At 48.1% G+C, this 11,697-nt stretch overlaps 1 pseudogene; it reads left to right on the top strand.

Annotated features, from left to right (window-relative positions):
- The first annotated feature begins 3,264 nt into the window (after positions 1-3,264).
- LOC138991333 (U6 spliceosomal RNA) lies at positions 3,265-3,364 on the top strand (annotated as a pseudogene).
- The last annotated feature ends 8,333 nt before the right edge of the window (positions 3,365-11,697 follow it).

Below are 11,697 nucleotides of genomic sequence, written 5' to 3'. Positions count from 1 at the left end.
CAAGGGCTTTCTCTAGTTACAGCGAGTGGAGGCTCCTCTCTAGTTGCGGTGCACAGGTTTCTCATTGTGGTGGCTTCTCTTGCTGCAGAGCACGGGTTCTAGGGCACACAGGCTTCAGTAGCTGTGATACATGGGCTCAGTTCCTTCGAGGCATGTGGAATCATCCTGGGCCAGTGATGGAAACCACCTCCCCTGCATTGGCAGGTGGATTCTTAACCACTGGACCACCAGGGAAGTCCTGGACATGTTTTCCTCCTCTTGGTTGTATACCTAGAAATGAAATTGCTGGGTCATATTTTTACTCTGTGTTTAACTTTTTGAGGAACCACTGAAGTATTTTCAACAGTGGCTGCACCATTTTGCATTCCCACCAACACTGGGAATTTTCCACATCCCCACCAACATTTATTTTCTGGTTTTTTGAACAGTGTTATCTTATTGAAGTTCTGATTTCATTTCCTTAACAGTTAATGATGTTGAACATCTTTTCAGTGTGCTAATTAGCAATTTGTATATCTTCTTGGAGAAATGTCTATTCAAATCATTCAGCCCATTTAAAAAATATTTTATTTGTATTTATTTATTTGTCTGTGTGGGATCTTTAGTTACAGCATGCAAAGTCTTAGTTGCAGCATGTGAGATCTAGCTCCCTGACCAGGGATTGAACCTGAACCCTCTGCATTGAGACCTTGGAGTCTCAGCTACCGGACCACCAGGGAAGTCCTGGCTCATTTCTAAATTGGTTTACATCTTTTTGTTACTGACTTGTGAAAATTCTTTATATATTCTGGATACTGTCAGATCTATGATTTGCAAATATTTCCCCCATTCTGTAGCTTGCTTCTTACTTTCTTGATAGTGTCTTTTGATACACAAAGGTTTTAATTTGGATGAAGTCAAATGTATTTATTTTTTTCTTCTCGTGCTTGTGCTTTTGGTGTCCTATTTAAAAGACAGTTGTCTAATCCCAGGTCTTGAAGATTTACACCCATGTTTCCTTCTAAGAGTTTAACAGTTTTGGCTCTTAGATTTCTGTCTTGGATCTATTTGAGTTGATTTTTGTGAAAGCTGTGGCATGTGGATATCCACTGGTCCTAACACCTTTGGTTGAAAAGATGTCATTTTCACCTAAGTCATAACAACTGTCAACAGATCACTTCAAAACTGTCAGAAATGTGGTGTTTTTAGAGAATGTTTTCCAATGTCATGGCCACCCAGCACACTGCCTCACCCTTGGCTGTGCTTCTTGTTATCTTAAAAAAATATATATATATGTATATATATATATACATATATATATATAAACCCTTAGGGTATGGTCAGGGCTGTCAAAACTGCTGCTTTGGCTGAGCTCAAACCTAGCTAGGATTGGGAAAACAAAATTCCCATGTCAGTGTGAAAACTTCAATCTGTCTGCTGCTGTGGAACTAGGACTCCAGACATGTAATACCTGGGGCCGCAGGGGTGGAAAGGACCCCAAGCCCTCCCCCAGCTTTCAGCACCCACGGAACAAGAGCAAGGTGACCCTCCATCCAACATCCTAGGGTAAAAGTCAGGTCTAGGATAGGGTGAGGCAAAAGAGGACTGTGGGGCAAAAAATGTAATGAGACTCTTGATCCTGCTCTCTTATCCTGTCTGCTCCATGGGCAGAAGGTAAGCTAGTAGTTCCAGTAGTCAGGTACAGAGAGCTGGCCCATAAAGTAGGCTGAGCACCAAAAATTTGATGCTTTCGAACTGTGGTGGTGGAGAAGATTCTTGAGAGTCCCTTGGACAACAAGGAGATCAAACCAGTCAATCCTAAAGGAAATCAACCCTGAATATTCTTTGGAAGGACTGATGCTGAAGCTGAAGCTCCAATACTTTGGCCACCTGATGGGAAGAGCTGACTCATTGGAAAAGACCCTGATGCTGGGAACGATTGAGGGCAGGAGGAGAAGGGGGCAACAGAGGATGAGCTGGTTGGATGGCATCACTGACTCAACAGACACGAATTTGAGCAAACTCCAGGAGACAGTGGAGGACAGAGGAGCCTGGCGTGCTGCAGTCCATGGGGTCGCTAAGAGATGGACATGAATTTGTGGCAGAACAGTCTGGGCTCTTGGGGGTCGGCTAGGGCTGCTTTTAGCCACCAGGGGGCACTGCGGGAGCTGCCCCGAGCCCCTTAGTCTCTGCTTGATTCTGCCTGCTGGGCCCATCCCGCTGGCTCTAACGCTGGCCAGCCTCCCAGCTCTCCCCTCCAGCCCCAGTTGACTCTACTCTGTGGCTGACTCAGGGGCCTGTGGTTGGGGCCAAGCTGGTCCAGAGCTCTGGGCAAAGCTTGGTGAGTGGAGCTGTCACTGGGTGAAGGGAAATTCCCAGACAGCAGGTCCCTTCTGCACTTCCCTTGTTGCACAGATGCTGTGTTGAGGCCACTCCAGAGGCCACCACAGAGGCCGCCGCAGCATCAAGGGGACACGGCCCCAGGGACCTTGTCCTGGCTTGTTTTGCTCTCTGAACTTTTTAGGATGCATGTCCCTCCCTTCAATTTCGTTCATGTTGAGGACTTTTGTTCAGTCTTTCCGGGGACGAAGGAAACAAGAAGGAAACAGGCAGAGAGACAAGCCTCCTGTTTTGCTGTGCTTCCCCTAAAACCAAACTCTGGGGTCAAGCCAGGGGTCTCAGCTCTCCTGCCCCAGCCTCCTGGGGCCTCAGCCCAGCATGGCCATGTTTGGTGTCACCGGAAAAACAGCATAGGAGCACTAGGGTGGCTCTTTCTGGGCAATGCCAGCAGGCAGGCTGGGAAGGAGCAGGGCCCAGATGGCTGCACGGGGAGGACGAGTCCAGGAGCACCTGCCCCTGAGGAAACCACTGGCCCCTGGACGCCTCTGTGCTCAGACGGCAGTTCGAGCTGGGAATTTCCCATACCCTGAGTGACAGCACCTGTTTCCAGGGGTGCCCTGGGGTTGGGTTTCTGGCCTCGAAGTCTGCTCTGCTTTGCTGTCTGTTCCTCTCTGATTTCATTCAGGGAGAAGCAGCAGTGACTTGAGAGGCAGGGAGGCCTGGTGTGGGGAGGGGATAGTCTGGGGTTGGGTGGGGTGGGGTGGGGGGGCAGTGATCATATCCTTTAGTCTCTCCCTTCTGGCATCAGGCTCACACCTTCCCCCAGCTTTTCCAGAATGTTGGCCCCACCTTAACTGCCAACATCAGACGCAACCAGCCTCCAGACAAAAGGTGCTGAAGTACTTGACAGAAAGAGCCCGTGGCATCAGAAGATTTTTGCAGCACTTGCTTCGGCAGCACAAATACTAAAATTGGAATGACACAAAGATTAGCATGGCCCCTGCACGAGGATGACACCCAAACTGGTGAAGTGCTCCATATCTGGGGGTCATTGGTAAAGGGGTAGATGGACCTAGAATCTGTCACACAGAGTGATGTAAGTCAGAAAATGTAGTATCGGCTATTAAAGCATGGATATGCAATCCAGAAAACTGGTACAGATGAACCTATTCCCAGGGTAGGAATAGAGACGCAGATGTATAGAACGGACATGTAGACACAGCAGGTGAAGGAGAGGGTGGGATGAACCGGGAGATTAGGATTGACATATATACACCACCATGTGTAAAATAAATAGCTAGTGTGAACCTGCTACAAAGCACAGGAAGCTCAACTCGGTGCTCTGTGATGACCTAGGGGGTGGGATGGAGGTCATAGAGGGTTATATATATATATATTTGTATATACATGTATAGCTGGGCTTCCCAGGTGGCACAGTGGTAAAGAATCCACCTACCAATGCAGGAGACTCAAGAGACTCGAGTTCAATCCCTGGGTCAGGAAGATCCCCTGGAGAAGGAAATGGCAACCCACTCTAGTATTGCCTGGAAAATCCCATGGACAGAGGAGCCTAGCAAGCTCCATGGTGCTGCAAAGAGTCAGACATGACTGAACGACTAAGCGCGCACACACACATATAGCTGATTCATTTCACCGCACGGCAGAAACCAACACAACGCTGTAAAGCAATTATACCCCAGTAAGAAAGTATATAGCTGGACTTCCCCGGTGGTCCGGTGGTTAAGAATCTGCCTGACAATGCCGGGGACACGGGTCTGATGCCACATGCCAACTAAGCCTGTGTGCCACAACTACTGAGCCGGAGCTCTAGAGCCTGTGAGCAATAACTTCTGAAGCCCAGGTGCCCTAGGGCCCATGGTCTGCAACAAGAGAAGCCACCGCAATGGTGCTTGGGCTCAAGCACCACAGCTAGAGAGTAGCCCCCATTCGTTACAACTAGAGAAAGCCCATGGGCAGCAATGAAGACCCAGCGCAACCTAAAATAAATTAACTAAATTTTAAAAATTATAATAATAAATTTTAAAAAATCTGGCTAAATTAAAAAAATAAAAGACCCTTGTCTCTGGCCAGCTCCTCCATAAGATCTAGAAATATTAGCCCTGGAGAACTCTGAATCCTGGAGCAGAAATAGAGATACTGGCCAAAAGAGCAGAGGCTTGACCCTCATTTGTCTGGCTTCCCTGATGGCTCAGATGGTAGAGTCTGCCTGCAATGAAGGAGACCCAAGTTTGATTCCTGGGTTGGGAAGATCCCTTGGAGAAGGAGATGGCAACCCACTCCAGTATTCTTGCCTAGAAAATCCCATGGATAGAGGAGCCTGGCAGGCTACAGTCCATGGGGTCGAAAAGAGTCGGACATGACTGAGTGACTTCACTTCTTTTCTCTGGCCTCAGGGGAGGCTGTGTACTAGGGGCTTGCAGTTTGGGGTGTGGCCCCTCCTGTTGAAAGAAGCCCATTTGCTCAGGTTAATCCACTGATTAACATAGGATTCATGTCTCCATTCCCACTTCAAGTGACCTTGGAATACAGAGACTTAGTAATTAACCACTGACCCCAAGTGTTGGAATCCAAAATGAAATGCCCCTGCCCTTGTGGCTGTCCTTTGTCTTAACCGCACCTGCCTAATAAGGGCGACCGACTCTATTCACAAAGCTTACTGCGCATTCATACAAGGGGGTAGGGAGCTCTTCAAGGTTGTTGGCACAGGGGATTTGGAACAAAGTCCCCCGATAAACTGTACATAGACTCGGGGTGACATGTCATCAGACAGCCCTTGAGATCTTGGGGTGTAGCTTTTGCCAGAAATGATGTCTGGGACTTCACTGGCTGTCCAGTGGTGAAGACTCCATGCTTCCAATGCAGGGCGCACGGATTTGACACCTAGTCAGGGAAGTGAGATCCTGTCTGCTGCACAGCGTGGCAAAAAAATTTTTTTTAATTTAAAAAAGAAAGGATGTCTGTTTCCCACAAGCCCACAACAGAGCAGCTGCATTTGTCAAACCAACAGTGATGCTGGAAATTCATGCAGGCACTTCCACAGACTAGCTCCCTCCCTTGATCTCTTTTTCTCTATAAGGGATTTCTCCTCCACCTCCTCTTTTTCCTCCTCCACCCCCTCTTCTTCCTCCTCCACCCCTAGATGTTACAAGGAAACATCTGTGAGATAACAAAAAATAATAAAAGTTTACAAGATACCAAGCTTATAAAGTTTTGTGTACAAGTCCCTGTCATGGTTCCTTCCTCCTCTGAGATGGTGGATGGAAGCTTTGTTTGCTTGTCTCTAGCTGTCTCCTTCCTAGAAGGATGAGGAGCCCCTAGGGTGACTGCAGAGGAGGTGGAAGGAAACACACGGAGGGCACCCTGGGCTCTGCTGAGGGTCCCACACTCCCTGGGGCTGATTTGATCCAAAGGAGAAAGCAAAGGCCAGTGCTTGTTCACCTGGCCTCTTCTTTCTTCTTTTTTTTAAAAATTAAATTATTTATTTGGCCGGGCTGGGTCTTAGCTGTAGCATGAGGGATCTAGTTCCCTGACCAGGGATTAAACCCAGGCCCCCTGCATTGGGAACGCAGAGCCTTAACCACTGGACCACCAGGGAAGTCCCCTTCTTAGTTTTTTTAAGCACCTGGGTCAGGACCTTGTTAGGGACTGAATTTTATTTTATTTGGCCACATCACAAGGCTTGTGGGACCTTAGTTCCCAGACCAGAGATGGAAACCGGGCCCTTGGCAGTGAAAGCATGGAGTCTTAATCACTGGACTGCCAGGAAATTACCAGGGGCCTGATTTTTTTTTTAAGACATACCTTAAAAAAAATTATTTATGTATGTATTTATTTTTGGCTGTGCTAGGTCTACATTGCTGTGTGGGTTTTCTCTTATTGCAGAGAGTGGGGCCTGCTCTTCATCTCAGCGCTCAGGGTTCTCATTGCAGAGGTTTCTCTTGTTGTAGAGCTTGGATTCTGGGCTGCAGGGACTCAGTAGTTGTGGTGGAAGGGCTTAGTTACTCCAAGGCATGTGAGGTCTTCCTGGACCAGGGATCAAACCTGTGTCCCTTGCATTGGCAGGTGGATTTACTGGACCACCAGGGAAGTCCTAGGGGGTAGATTTTAAAGGTAAACACAGTTTATGGAGCAGAGACAAGCTGAAGCTAAGTACTATTGTATTGTTTAGTTGCTAAGTTGTGTCCAACTCATTTGCGACCCTGTGGACTGTGACCCTCCTGGCTCCTCTGTCCATGGAATTCTCCAGGCAAGAATACTGGAGTGGGTTGCCATTTCCTCCTCTAAGGGATCTTTCCTATTCAGTGATCAAAGCCAAGTCTCCTGAATTGGCAGGCAGATTCTTTACCACTGAGTCAACTGGCAAGCCAAAATACTGCTGAAGTATACATCCTGGGGAGAGCTGGGATGGTGCTTCAGAGGCTTGATGGACCAGCTGGTGGCAGTGTGGAGTCTGGAGAGAACACGGATTTAGAGTCTGCTTGGTTCAGGACTTTTCATTTGCAAATGTCAGTGAGCAATTCAAATCTCAAACCAAAAACAGAGAAGGCAATGGCACCCAACTCCAGTACTCTTGCCTGGAAAATCCCATGGATGCAGGAGTCTGGTGGGCTGCAGTCCATGGGGTCGCTAAGAGTCAGACACAACTGAGCGACTTCACTTTCACTTTTCACTTTCATGCATTGGAGAAGGAAATGGCAACCCACTCCAGTATTCTTGCCTGGAGAATCCCAGGGATGGGGGAGCCTGGTGGGCTTCCATCTATGGGGTCGCACAGAGTCAGACACGACTAAAGTGACTTAGCAGCAGCAGCAGCAAACCAAAAAGAACATTTACTGGCTTATGGCTTCAGGCAGGGCTGGATCCAGAAGCTGAAAGACTGTCACCAGTACTCAGTAGCTCTCCATCTCTCCACTCTGCTGTCCTGTGCTGGCTTTACCCACTGTCAGGCTCTCCAGGCTTGGCGGCCCCCACATGTTTATGTTCAGCTCAGCTGCCCCAGCTTTCCTCTCCCAACTGTTCGAGCCAAAATCCTAAGCCTGATTCTTATTGGCTTGAATTGGGTCACGTGCCCATCCGTAAGCCAATCATTGAGGGTGAAATTACTTCCTGGGCCTGAGTCACATGTTTACCCCAGATTCTGGGACCAGGTTAGTCTCACTCAACAGTGTGAGCTGGGACCTCCCCAGTGGCCCAGTAGCTAAGACTCTGGACTCCAAATGCTGCTGGTTGGAGTTTAATCCCTGGTCAGGAAACTAGATCTCACATGACGCAACTAAGAATTTCCACACTGCAACTAGAGATTCTGAATGCTGCAACTAAGACCCAGCACAGCCAAATAGATTAAAAAAAAAAAAAAAATGCCCACACAATATGAACTAAAATTAAGGGGCATTTCCCAAAGGAAGGTGCAACTAGAAAAAGGGTGAATGGATGGTAGGCAAAAACTTCACAGACTCTCCCAGAGCAGCAACTTCTGCCACCACCTGGCTGTGTGACTTTGTCCAGGCCCCTTATCTTCTCTGAGCCTCAGCTGGAAACACAACTTGTTTCAGTCTTCATGTCCTTTCCTTTATAAAAACAAGGATGTGACAGAGGTATCCTGGGGCTCCTACTGTATTTGAAACCTCCATTGGACTAGATTATGAGGTGATTTATTAAGAATTCGGTTCCTTTGGCCTTGATAAGCAAAGGATGAGGAAGAGGAATGGAAACAATGATGCTGGCAAAGCATCAGAGTTTGCTTCCCCTTACGTTTCCTTAGAAGCGTTCAGCAAAGGGAAGGACAAAGTGGAGCCCGGATGCGCAGGAGACCCAGCTCAGGGCACAGGGGAGCAGGCAGCCCTGTTAAGGTCCTGGCCTGGCTGAATTTGTGTTAGAATCTCAATTCACCCTCTGGGGCCTTGGAGCACTCAGAGCTGAGCACAGATGGAGCCTGGCACCTCCATCTGGCCCTCTGTTCTTCTTGGGAAGGCCTGAACCAAGGGGTCCTTACCTGTTTGCAAGGCATCTGGACAAGGTAGCATGTTGGTTTCAGGGTCCCAGGCACAGCTGGTCCCTGAGCACAATTCTGAGAGGTGGCTGCTTTCCCTTGGAGCCCTCAGGGCACTGCTGGAGGCTGGCCTGTGTGCAACTGACAGCTGACCTATTTATGAGTAACCTTTCTTTACCACCACTCTGCTGGTAACAAGGCTGGATGCATCGTGGTTCAGAAGAGGTGAGGGACGACCCATCACTCCTTCTGTTTCCCAGTGACTCAAAACCGGTTTGCCTGGAGCTGTGAATAAAGCCCCAGATTCTTCCAGCTACTCCTCCCAACATCTCTCTTCTCTTCCTGGCATCACTTATAGGAGGGTTTCTTTGCTGTTATGTTTATCACAGTTTCCTATAGAGTTGTTTTTTAAAATTTTTATTGGTATACAGTTGACCTACAGTGCTTTGTTAGTTTCAGGTATACAGTAAAGAGAATCTGTTATACATTTACATATATCTCTTTTTAAAATTCTCTTCCCATATAGGTCTTTACAGAGTATTGAGTCCAGTTCCCTGTGCCATAGAGTGAAGTGAAGTGAAGTCACTCAGTCGTGTCCAACTCTTTGCAACCCCATGGACTGTAGCCTCCAGGCTCCTCTGTCCATGGGATTTTCCAGGCAATAGTACTGGAGTGGATTGCCATTTCCTTCTCCAGGGAATCTTCCCGACCCAGGGATTGAACCCTGGTCGCCCACCTTGTAGACAGACGCTTTACCGTCTGAGCCACCAGTGCCATACAGTAGGTCCTTATTAATTATCTATTTTATTATTATACTGTATATATGTCAATCCCAATCTTCCAATTTATCCATCCCCTCTCCCATAGAGTTTTATTCTCAAAGTGTATCAGAGTGACCTTTCCTGAACAGTCACTAGCCATCACATGCATGCACGCTGCGTGCTATGTCGCTCAGTGCTATGTCGCTCAGTCATGTACGACTCTTGTGTCCCCATGGACTGTTGCCAGCCAGGCTCTTCTGTCCATGGGATTCCCCAGGCAAAAATACCAGAGTGGGTTGTCATTTCCTACTCCAGGGGATCTTCCCAACCCAGGGATGAAACCTGTGCTCTTCTGTCTCCTGCATTGGCAGGCAGGTTCTTTATCTCTTGCGTCACCTGGGAAGCCCCTAAGCCAATACACTACGACTAAAAATGGAAGAGAAAATACATGGAAACATGAACCGTTATTTAAGAAGAAAAAACTGACCACCCTTCTGGTTCCAGTTACTAGGGGGTCTTTGCTCTGCTGAGCTCACTGTGTCTGCTCCCAGAGGACTCAGCCCACCGTCCCTCTAACTGTTGGTCTTTGGGACCCACTTCATGACTTTCCATCTGTTGCCTCCCACCAACTCTCTGCCACCTCAGTCCTCAGTCCACAGCTGGGGGTGGGGGTGCAAGGCAGTAGCACCATCCCTGAAACAATGTTTGCAAGTCAGATGGTGGCTGCGGCCATGAAATTCAAAGAAACTTGCTTCTTGGAAGGAGAGCTATGGCAAAACTAGGCAGCGTATTAAAAAGCAAAGACATCATTTTGCTGACAAAGGTCCGTATAGTCAAAGCTGTGGTTTTCCCAGTAGTCATGTTCAGATGTGAGAGTTGGACCATAAAAAAGGCTAAGCACTGAAGAACTGATGTTTTCAAATTGTGGTGTTGAGAGTCCCTTGGACTGCAAGGAGATCAAAGCAGTCAATCATAAAGGAAATCAGTCCTGAATATTCATTGGAAGGACTGATGTTGAAGCTGAAGCTCCAATACTTTGGCCACCTGATGGGAAGAGCCAACTCATTGGAAAAGACCTTGTTGCTGGGAAAGATTGAAGGCAAAAGAAGAAGGGGGAGGCAGAGGATGAGACAGTTAAACAGCATCACTGACTCAATGGACATGAGTTTGAGCAAACTCCAAGAGATAGTGGAGGACAGGGAAGCCTGATGTGTTGCCGTCCCTAGGGTTGCAAAGAGTTGGACACAACTCAGTGGCTAAGCAACAGCATGACTTACCTTTGTTCAAATATTGACAGGTCACAAAGCTCATTCACTACACTATCTGTTCTACTTAGCCCACCAGTAACAGTGGTGGTGGGGGTGGTGGTTTAGTCACTAAGTCGTGTCTGACTCTTGCGATCCCATGGACAGAAGAGATTGACAGGTTACAGTCCATGGGATTCTCCAGGCAAGAATACTGGAGTGGGTTGCCATTTCCTTATCCTGGGGATCTTCCCAACCCAGGAATCAAACCCAGGTCTCCTGCATTATAGGAGGACTCTTTACCAACTGAGCTACAAGGGAAGCCCACCGGTAACAGTGGTTCCTACCATTTTTACTTCTTTTTTCCTGGAGTATTGGCTGAAGGAACTGATTGACAAAGGACTTGAGTTAGTTACAAATGGGTTAAAGTTTGTGATCTCTGTAGTTCCGCCTTTGGGTGAACTGGTCCACTAGTTAAGGAAGCAAGATAGGATCTTGAAAGTTTTGAACTATTTATATCTGCGCTTTTCTTTTTCTGGCTTCCTTTGCAACTCCTCCCTTAAGAGAAGGCATCAGAGTTGCTGGAGGCACAGAAGGAAAGCAAATGCAGAGAAACAATCAATAGCCCCTCGGGCCGGACTCAGCAGGAAAAAATCTAGGGAAGCAGCAGAGTCACAGTGAGAGACTCAGGAAAGAGGAGGAAGAAAGAAGGCTCCCCCTTAGGTATGCTCAGACCAAGGGAAAGTCCACCGGGGCTGGGGCAGGAGGGAAGAATGGGGCTGGGGGTGACCTGCGCAGAGGTGGTGGAGCAGAGGTGCAGAGCAGGTCAGTCCCCGGGAGACCCTCCCTGCAAGTATTGGCCCTCCCCTACTCAACCTCAGTTGACAGTGTGATGCATCTGGTATTGAGGGGGGGCCGCCAGTAGTTTCCTGGGGCTGCCATAACAGATGACCACCAACTGGCTATCTTCAAACAAAACAGATTGTCTGACAGTTCTAGAGGCGGGGAGTCCAAGGTCAAGGTGTCGGCAGGCCTCTGGTCTCTACCTCAGGCTCTGGGGAGGATGCTTCCTGGCCTCTTCTACGTGCTAGCAACCTTGGTGGTCCTAGGCTTGCAGCTGCATCACCCAAACCAACCTCTGCCTCCATCATCACAAAGCCTTCTCCTTCACGGACATCTCTAAATCTCTCCTTAAAAGAACACCAGTCACTGAATTTAAGGCCCACCCTATTCCAGTATGACTTCATTTTTACTTTCATTTTTTGAATGTGTTTTTATGTTATTTTTTGGCCTCATCGAGAGGCATGTGGGAATCGAAGTTCCCTAACCAGGGACTGAAACTGTACCCCCTGCCTTGGAAGCA

Source organism: Bos mutus, chromosome 16, assembly GCF_027580195.1.
Source record: "Bos mutus isolate GX-2022 chromosome 16, NWIPB_WYAK_1.1, whole genome shotgun sequence".
Taxonomy (NCBI): domain Eukaryota; kingdom Metazoa; phylum Chordata; class Mammalia; order Artiodactyla; family Bovidae; genus Bos; species Bos mutus.
This window is presented reverse-complemented; position numbering and strand designations above follow the sequence as displayed.